The sequence below is a fragment of the Odocoileus virginianus genome, chromosome 16, assembly GCF_023699985.2.
Source record: "Odocoileus virginianus isolate 20LAN1187 ecotype Illinois chromosome 16, Ovbor_1.2, whole genome shotgun sequence".
Classification (NCBI taxonomy): Eukaryota; Metazoa; Chordata; class Mammalia; order Artiodactyla; family Cervidae; genus Odocoileus; species Odocoileus virginianus.
In genome coordinates, this window is record NC_069689.1 from 4,747,890 (window position 1) to 4,756,008 (window position 8,119).

Below are 8,119 nucleotides of genomic sequence, written 5' to 3' on the forward strand. Positions count from 1 at the left end.
TCTCCAATGGCTGGTGAGGCTGAGCATCTTCTCATGTGCTTCATTGCCATGTCTGTTTATATAGTGTGCCAATTCTCTAATTGGATTTTCTTTTGACTGGTGAGCTTATATCTTCTAGCTACTAATCTCTTGCTAGATATGTGATTTGGAAATGTTTTATCAGTCTGTTGCTTGTATATGCATTCTCTTCACAGGGGTATTTATCTTGCCCAATTTTTTAATATTTTTTTTGGCTTAGGACAAGATAAAAACCTTTATTTAAAAACATTCTGTTCCTTTAAAAATATATACAGAGTAAAGGATTTGGATAAGATATGATAAAATCACAGGAGGCAAAGCCAAATTCTGATACAATAGAGGAGAAATTGGTGACACTCAGAAAATCAAAACTAGTTACAGCAGTTACAAGAGGGTCAAGGCAAATAGATATCAGGACAAGCCACATCAAATTTTCCTCAAGCCCTCTACCTGGTGTTTTTGTTCCATAAATTAATAGACAGCTCATAAATTTCAAGTTATGTAGAGTCTTATTTCTACCCACCTCACATAATGGTGAAGTCATTTATTTAATATCAGAGAAAGGGATTGTCTCCACTCAGAAAATACAGTAGGAGAACCACTTGCTCAAAGTGATTAATATTCTTTGAGGAATAAAATCATCTAACCTAGGAAGCATTGTTGATATCCAGGCACATGAAAGTCAGATGCTACCTCAACTCAAACAAAACTGAATTCCTTTCTGTTTGCCAGGAGTATCCCTGGGATCCTTGGTAGGTAGGTAAGCAGCCATGTAATCCTGCACAGGGGGGTTTCTTTCGATCCAGAAACTCATGCTTTCTTGTTGTGCATCAACAAATCTGAGGAGTGGACTGTTGACAGGTGGTATTAGGGATGTAGCAAGAGAGAAGGGAAATGGCTGCCAGTGATAATACCTGTGAGCAGTGCTGCTAGGAAGTGCTGATCTTGGCTGAAAATGCTAAATTAGGAGTGGCTTTTGAAATCTCCAGCACTCAAGACCATTGGTTTCTCCCTTTACAAGAAAAAGGTTAACACGGTTGGTATCTATTTGCCGGGAAAAAGGAGAGGTGGTGTGAAAGGAGTTATGAGGAAGGCTGCCCCAGTGAAACTAGATTTGGCACTCTTTCCTCCCAGCAGGCATGTGGTGCTTCTTGATCCTGTGGGGGTCCCAGTGACCCCCGGGACCCTGTGGCATTTCTTGAGGGACCAGGCCAGCTGGGCTTCTTTCAGTCTCCTTTCCAGTGTGACTCTCTTGAACCTTTCCAAACTCAATTGCTGCTGAAACTCTTCTGTTTTCCCCCAGGGAGAGACAGAGAACTTGACTTCTGCTGCAGAAGTTCTCTCTGATGGATCGGAGTGGATCATATTCTTAAGTAGTTCGTGAAATTCTTTGCAGAGCTCCTGAGAAATGTCCAGAAGATTCCCCTCATGGATGTGATACCTCACGGTGCCATTGGTGGGTAACGACCGCCACTGCAGCCACTACAATGGTCAATTCCAAGACAAATATTTCTGCTTTAGGAAGGTGCTGATAATTCTTTTGCAAAATCTCATTATCTAGGAAGTGATTGTATCCCTCTTCCACTTTGGATTTACTTATTGATATCACATGACCCGAGTCACCAATTCTATACATCACATTGGCAGAGAGAAACCAATCAGCTTCATTTTCAACCTTTTTATGGGATTATGAGAAATTCACTTTGCATCTTTTGACAAAGGAAGTTGTTACTAGGTTTGATGTCCAGGTGCACCATGCCAGAGTTATGGATGTACTGAAGCCCAAGGGAAACCTATAGAAGGATGTGCTGGAGTTTGGGCTCTTGGAAATGATTGCCAGACTGCCTTTTCAGATATAGCAGCCTGAAAGCTCCCACCTTGGCAGTATTCATTCCGAATGATCATGTGGTCATCTTGCGCCCACGCAGAGTAGTAAGGTACCATATGGGAGCGATACCCCAGCACCACACGGGCATGAACTTCTTGCATGGCCAAATTTTCATCTGATAATCCTCCCAAAGTTTTCATGGAGCATTTTGTTGCATAAATACACCCATTCAGCCTCTTAATCCACTTACAGACTGTTCCAAATTCCCCAGCCCCATTTTTTTCTACCTCCAAGAAATCTTTTTCATAGTGGGAAGCCATATTGGTTTCTCATACAACACATCTCTTGGCAGGAAACACTTGTTCTACGTTGTCTTCTCTTCTCTGAACCAGCTTTCTCTAGATCACCTTGGGTTTTCCTCTTGCCATTGGATTTAAGGAATTATTCTCTAGGACTCCAAGGTGAAGGGATTAACGCTGACCAGAGCCAGTGAGGTCATCTCACCAGTGAAGGGGCCAGGTGTGAGCTTCAGATGCTTAGAGCTTCAGGAGGGGAGCTTCCCTGTTGAAGAAATATTAGGCTGGCTCACCTGGCCTTTGGGAGTGAAGAGGTTCTCACAGAGGGGCGGCTTGCCCTCGTCTGGTGGGGCTGGTGTTTCAGGACATGTGAGAGAGTATGGCACGGGGGTCGTCAGACCCTGATCTGGACTCACTTTGTCTATTCCCTGAAATATATTGAAATAACATGCATTACTAAGGGAGAGTTCTGGTGGTATCAGATTTGCCTCTGAATACTAAACTCCAGATTTCTCTGGGGTTTGATTTGGAGCCTCCTTTCTCTCTTGTATTTCCTTCTGCCCTTTGTTCTCATGCTCCTCTTCACAATAGGAGAAGTTTAATCTCTGCTTCAGTTCTTTGTTCTCATGGTTGTCACTCACCTGAAAGAGCTTCACAACCTGGGCAAGAAGACCTGTCAGAAGGAAACACTACAGAACTGCAGAAATGAGGAGAAAAGCATGCAAGCTGCCAATTTCCCCAGTGCTAGCCTGGATTTCCTTCTGCCAACTAACAGCTACATCAAATGTATTTAATTTTGACAAGCTCTGAATTATCAATGTTTTGGTGTCAAGTCAAAGAAAACTTTGCCTAGCCCTAGATTCAGAAGTTTTTCTCCTGTATTATTCCAAAACCTTGATAGTTAACATTTTACATTTAAGGCTATGAAGAATTTTGAGTTAATTTTGGTATAAGGTTATAAGGTCTGGGTTTAGGTAAAGGTCCATTTCTCCCTCCATGGATTTCCCATTGCTCCAGCACCGTTTGTTGAAGAGGCTATCCTTCCTCCATTGAGCTGCTTTTGCAATGCTGTCGTCCACAGTCGGTTCAGCATATTTTTGAGGGTCTATTTCTGGATTCTCCGTTCTGTTTTGTTGATCTATGTTCATCTCTCCCCAATAACATAATGTCTTGGTTACTGTATAGTGAACCTTAATATCAAGCACAATGTTTCCCCTCATTTTATTCCTCTTTTGAAGGTTGTTGAAGTCTTGCCTTTTTACATCAATTTTAAAATAAGTTGTTTATATCTACACAAATTCTTGCTAGGGTTTTTATAGGAATTGCATTAAACACATAGATCAGTTTTGGGAAAATTGACATTTTTACTATGTTCAGTTTTTCAACACATAAATGTGATACATGTCTCCATTAATGTAGGTCTTCTCTATATCTTTCAGCAGTATTTTGTAATTTTAGGCACATAGATAGGACACAGGTTTTGTTACATGCATGCCTAACATTTCACTTTATTTGGAGTGTTATTGAGGTTTCTACAATTGTTAGTATATAAAAATGTGATTGATATTTGTGTGTCGACCTTGCAAACTGGGACCTTATTGAACTAATTCATTCTAGGAGTTTCTTTTAAGAGAATCCTTGGGATTTTTACATAGATAATCAGATGATTTACAAATAGAAATAGTTTTATAGCTTCCTTTTTCTGATTAGTGTGCTTATTTCTTTTTCTTACCTTTTTAACAAAATTAATTTTTATTTTATATTTGAGTATAGTTGATTAACAATGTTGTGTTCAGTTCAGTTCAGTTCAGTCACTCAGTTGTGTCCAACTGTTTGCAACCCCATGGACTGCAGCATACCAGGCTTCCCTGTCCATCACCAACTCCTGGAGCCTACTCAAACTCAAGTCCATCGAGTTGGTGATGCCATCTAACCATCTCATCATCTGTCATCCCCTTCTCCTCATGCCTTCAGTCTTTCCCAGCATCAGGGTCTTTTCCAATGAGTCAGTTCTTCGCATCAGGTGGCCAAAGTATTGGAGTTTCAGCTTCAGCATCAGCCCTTCCAATGAATATTCAGGACTGATTTCCTTTAGGATTGACTGGTTGGAATGTTGTGTGAGTTTCAGGTATACAATCAAATGACTCAGTTATACATATACATATATCCATTCTCTTCCCAGGTATATTATCACAGAATATTGAGTAGAGTTCTCTGGGCTATACAGTAGGCCCTTGTTGATTTATTAAATGACTAGGACTTTCAGTACTGTGTTAATAAGAGTGGTGAGAGCTGGTATTTTTGTTCTGTTCCTAATCCTAGGGGAATAGAGAAGCATTAAGTATAATATTAGCTATAGTTGTGGGTTTTGTGTTGTTTTGTTTTTTCTGTAAATGCTTTTTATCAAATTCAGACAATTCCTCCTAGTTTTCAATTGCTAAAAATAAATTCTTAAATAATAAATGAGAAATAGACTTTCTAAAATGTATTTCCTGTGTATCAATTGATAAAATCATATGACTTTCCACCCTTGTTGACATGATGGATTACATCAGTTGATTTCAAATGTTGTACTAAGATTGCATCCTGGAGTAAATCTCACTTGGTCATGGTGTATAGTTTGTTTTACACTTCGATAGATTCAGTTGCTAATTTTTTTTTTAGGATTTTTGCATCTAAATTCATGGGAGATATTGGTCTGTAATTTTCTTTTCTCTTATACTATTTTTGCCTGGCGTCAGAATCAGGGTAACACTGGCCTCAAAAAATGAGTTGGGAAGCCCTTCCTCAACTTTTTTTCTGAAATGGATTGCATAATATTGATTTTTTTTTTTCAAATGCTTTTTTAGAACTCTTCAGTGAAACCATATGAACGTGGAGATTTCTTTTTCTAGACAATCTAAATTGCAGACTCAATCCCTTTAATGATTATAGATATATTCAGATGACCTATTTCATCTTGCATGAGTTTTTATAGTTTGGGAATTTTAGTTTGGAATTGGTTATTTCTTCTATGTTGTCAAATTTATGAGTAATTGCACAAACCATCCCACTGTTTTCTTTTTAATGACTGCAGACTATGTATTGAATAGTAATATCCTCAGTTTCATTCCTAACATTGATGATTTGAATTTTCTGTCTGTATTTTTTTCAGACTTGCTAGCAATTCATCAATTTTATTGATTTTTTTCCCCCAAAGAACCAGCTACTTGTTTCATTTATTTTCCCCATGTCTGAAATTTCACTGATTTATCTTATTTTTATTATCCCCTTCATTTTTCTTGCTTTGGATTTATTTTTATCTTATTTTCATAGTTCTTGGGTAGGAACTTAGGTTATTTAATTAGACCTTTCCTAATTTCTAGTGTAAACATTTAGCAGTATACATTTCTCTCTCAATGCTACTTTGGCTGCAACCCACAAACTTTGATATGATATTGTCACTTTCATTCAGTTCTATGGGTTTTCCAATTTTCTTTCAGATTTCCCTCTTGACCCAAGAATTATTTAGTGTTGTTTACTTTCTGCATGTATAGAGATTTTCCTGCTGTCTTTCTACTATTAAATTCTAGTTTGAGACCATTATGATTCTGTAATCACAGTATACTTGTATTGAACACACACTAGATACAACTTTGGTTCTTTTGTATTTAGTGAGTCTGATTTTTGGCCCCAGGATAAGGTGTATCTTGGTGAAACTTCCAAGGGAACTTAGGGTGAAAATGTGTATTCTGTTCTGTAGTTTTGTGGGCTGTTCTGTGTGTCAGTTACATCCTGTTTTTTGTGTCTTTCAAATCTTGTGTCTCCTTCCTAGTTTCATAGTTGGTGGGGATGGGTGTTGAAATCTCCAACTATAACTGTGGATTAGTCTAGTTCTCCTGGCACCTCTATCAGTTTTTGTTTCATGTACTGTGAAGCTCTGTGATTGGCTAGTTCACATTCAGGATCATGTGTCTTTTTGGTGGATTATAAATCCACCAATTATCATTATGGGATGCCCTTCTCTGTCTCTGGCAATTTTCTTTGGTCTGGAGTCTACTTATGTATTAACCTACTCAATCTTTCTTTTAAAAAACCATCTACATGGCATCTTTCCCCCTCATTTCAACATACCTATGTCATTGAATTTAAAGTGAGTCTCTTATATAAAATTTAGTTGGGCCCTGTTTTTTTTTTTAAGTCCACTCTGCCAACTCTGTCTTTTCATTGGTATATTTAGACTACTTGTATGGAGGGTGTTTATTGATATGATAGATATTAAGACTGCCTTTTTAAAATGTTTTCTGTTTGTTTCCTCTGGTTCCCATTCCCCTGTCTCTTTTCCTGCCTTCCTGTGGATTTTGAACACTTTTTAGGATTCTACCTTGATGTATTTGTAGTGCTTTTGGGTGTAACATTTTGTATATTTTTCATTCAAGTTGCTCTGAGTAGGTATTACAAAACAGATATGTGACTTATCATAGCTACTGATATCACTATTTTACAACTTAGTGTTACATGTGGAAACCTCAATTTCAGTTAGGTACTTTGCACATTTTTAAAAACCATTGTCTGGGTGTCAGATGGTGTTACAGTTTTTGTTTCAATCATTAAATATGATTTATAAAGCTCATTAAGGAAAGAAAAATAATGTCTATATTTTTACTTTTACCATTATTTACCTTCATTTATCATTTCCTTCCATTTGATATACTTGCTTTAGTAAGTGAGTGAAAGTCACTCAGTTGTGTCTGACTCTTTGTGACCCCATGGACTATACAGTCCGTGGAATTCTCTAGGCCAGAATACTGGAGTGGGTAGCCTTTCCCTTCTCCAGGGGATCTTCCCAACCCAGGGATCCAACCCACGTCTCTCGCACTGCAGGCAGATTCTTTACTAGCTGAGCCACAAGGGAAGCCCAAGAATACTGGAGTGGGTAGCCTATCCCTTCTCCAGTGTATCTTCCCAACCCAGGAATCGAACTGGGGTCTCCTGCATTGCAGGTGGATTCTTTACCGGCTGAACTATCAGGGAATCCTTGATATCAGGGAAGTATTTGCTTTAACCGTTCATTAAAAATAGGTCTGCTAGCACCAAATTCTTGTTTTCCCTCATCTGACAATGTTTTCATTTTTCTGCATTATTGAAGAATATCTTCACTAGATACAGAATTCTTGGTTGACAGATCATTTCTTTCAGCACTTGAAAAATCTTGTGCTACTTCCTTATGCCTCCATGATACGGGTTCCAGTAAGAATTGTGTTGTTATTTGAGTTGGTGCTTCCTTATTGATAATGTATTGTTTCTCTCTGCTTGCTTTCCAGATATTTCTCTTTGGTTTAAAAAAATGTCATTATGATGTATCTTAAAATGATTATTTGGGTTTACCTTGTTTGGATTTCTTAGCCTTTTGGGGCTTTAAGTTTGTCACTTTTGCCAAATCAGAGAAATCCTCAGCCATGATTTTATTAAAAAAATTTTTTTTTTTAATGTGGACCATTTTTAAAGTCTTTATTTAATTTGTTACAATATAGTTTCTGTGTTATGTTTGCGGTTTTTTGGCCATAAGGCATGTGGGATCTTAGCTTCCTGACCAGAGATTGAACCTGCACCCCCTGCATTGGAAAGTGAAATCTTAATCACTGGACTTCCAGGGAAGTTCAAACCATTATTTTTTCCAAATACTCTTTCTGCCCCATTATCTTTCTCTTTTCCTTCTGGGACTTTGATGATATGATTGTTGGGTTCTATGTTATTTTCCCACACATCTCTGAGGCTCTATTCACTTTTATCCATATATTTTCTCTTTGATGTTCAGATTGGCTGAGTCTTATTGGTACATTTTCAAGTTCACTGATTCTATACTCTGCAATTTCCATTCTACTATTGAGCTCATCCAGTGAGTTATTTTTTTCTCTGTCCTGTGTTTTTCAAATCTATAATTTTCACTGGGTTATTTTTGTAGCTTTTGTTTCTTTGCTGAAAACTTCAATTTTTT

At 37.8% G+C, this 8,119-nt stretch overlaps 1 pseudogene; it reads right to left on the bottom strand.

Annotated features, from left to right (window-relative positions):
• Window positions 1–1,062: 1,062 nt before the first annotated feature.
• On the bottom strand, window positions 1,063–7,582 carry LOC110143090 (wee1-like protein kinase 2; annotated as a pseudogene).
• Window positions 7,583–8,119: the final 537 nt, after the last annotated feature.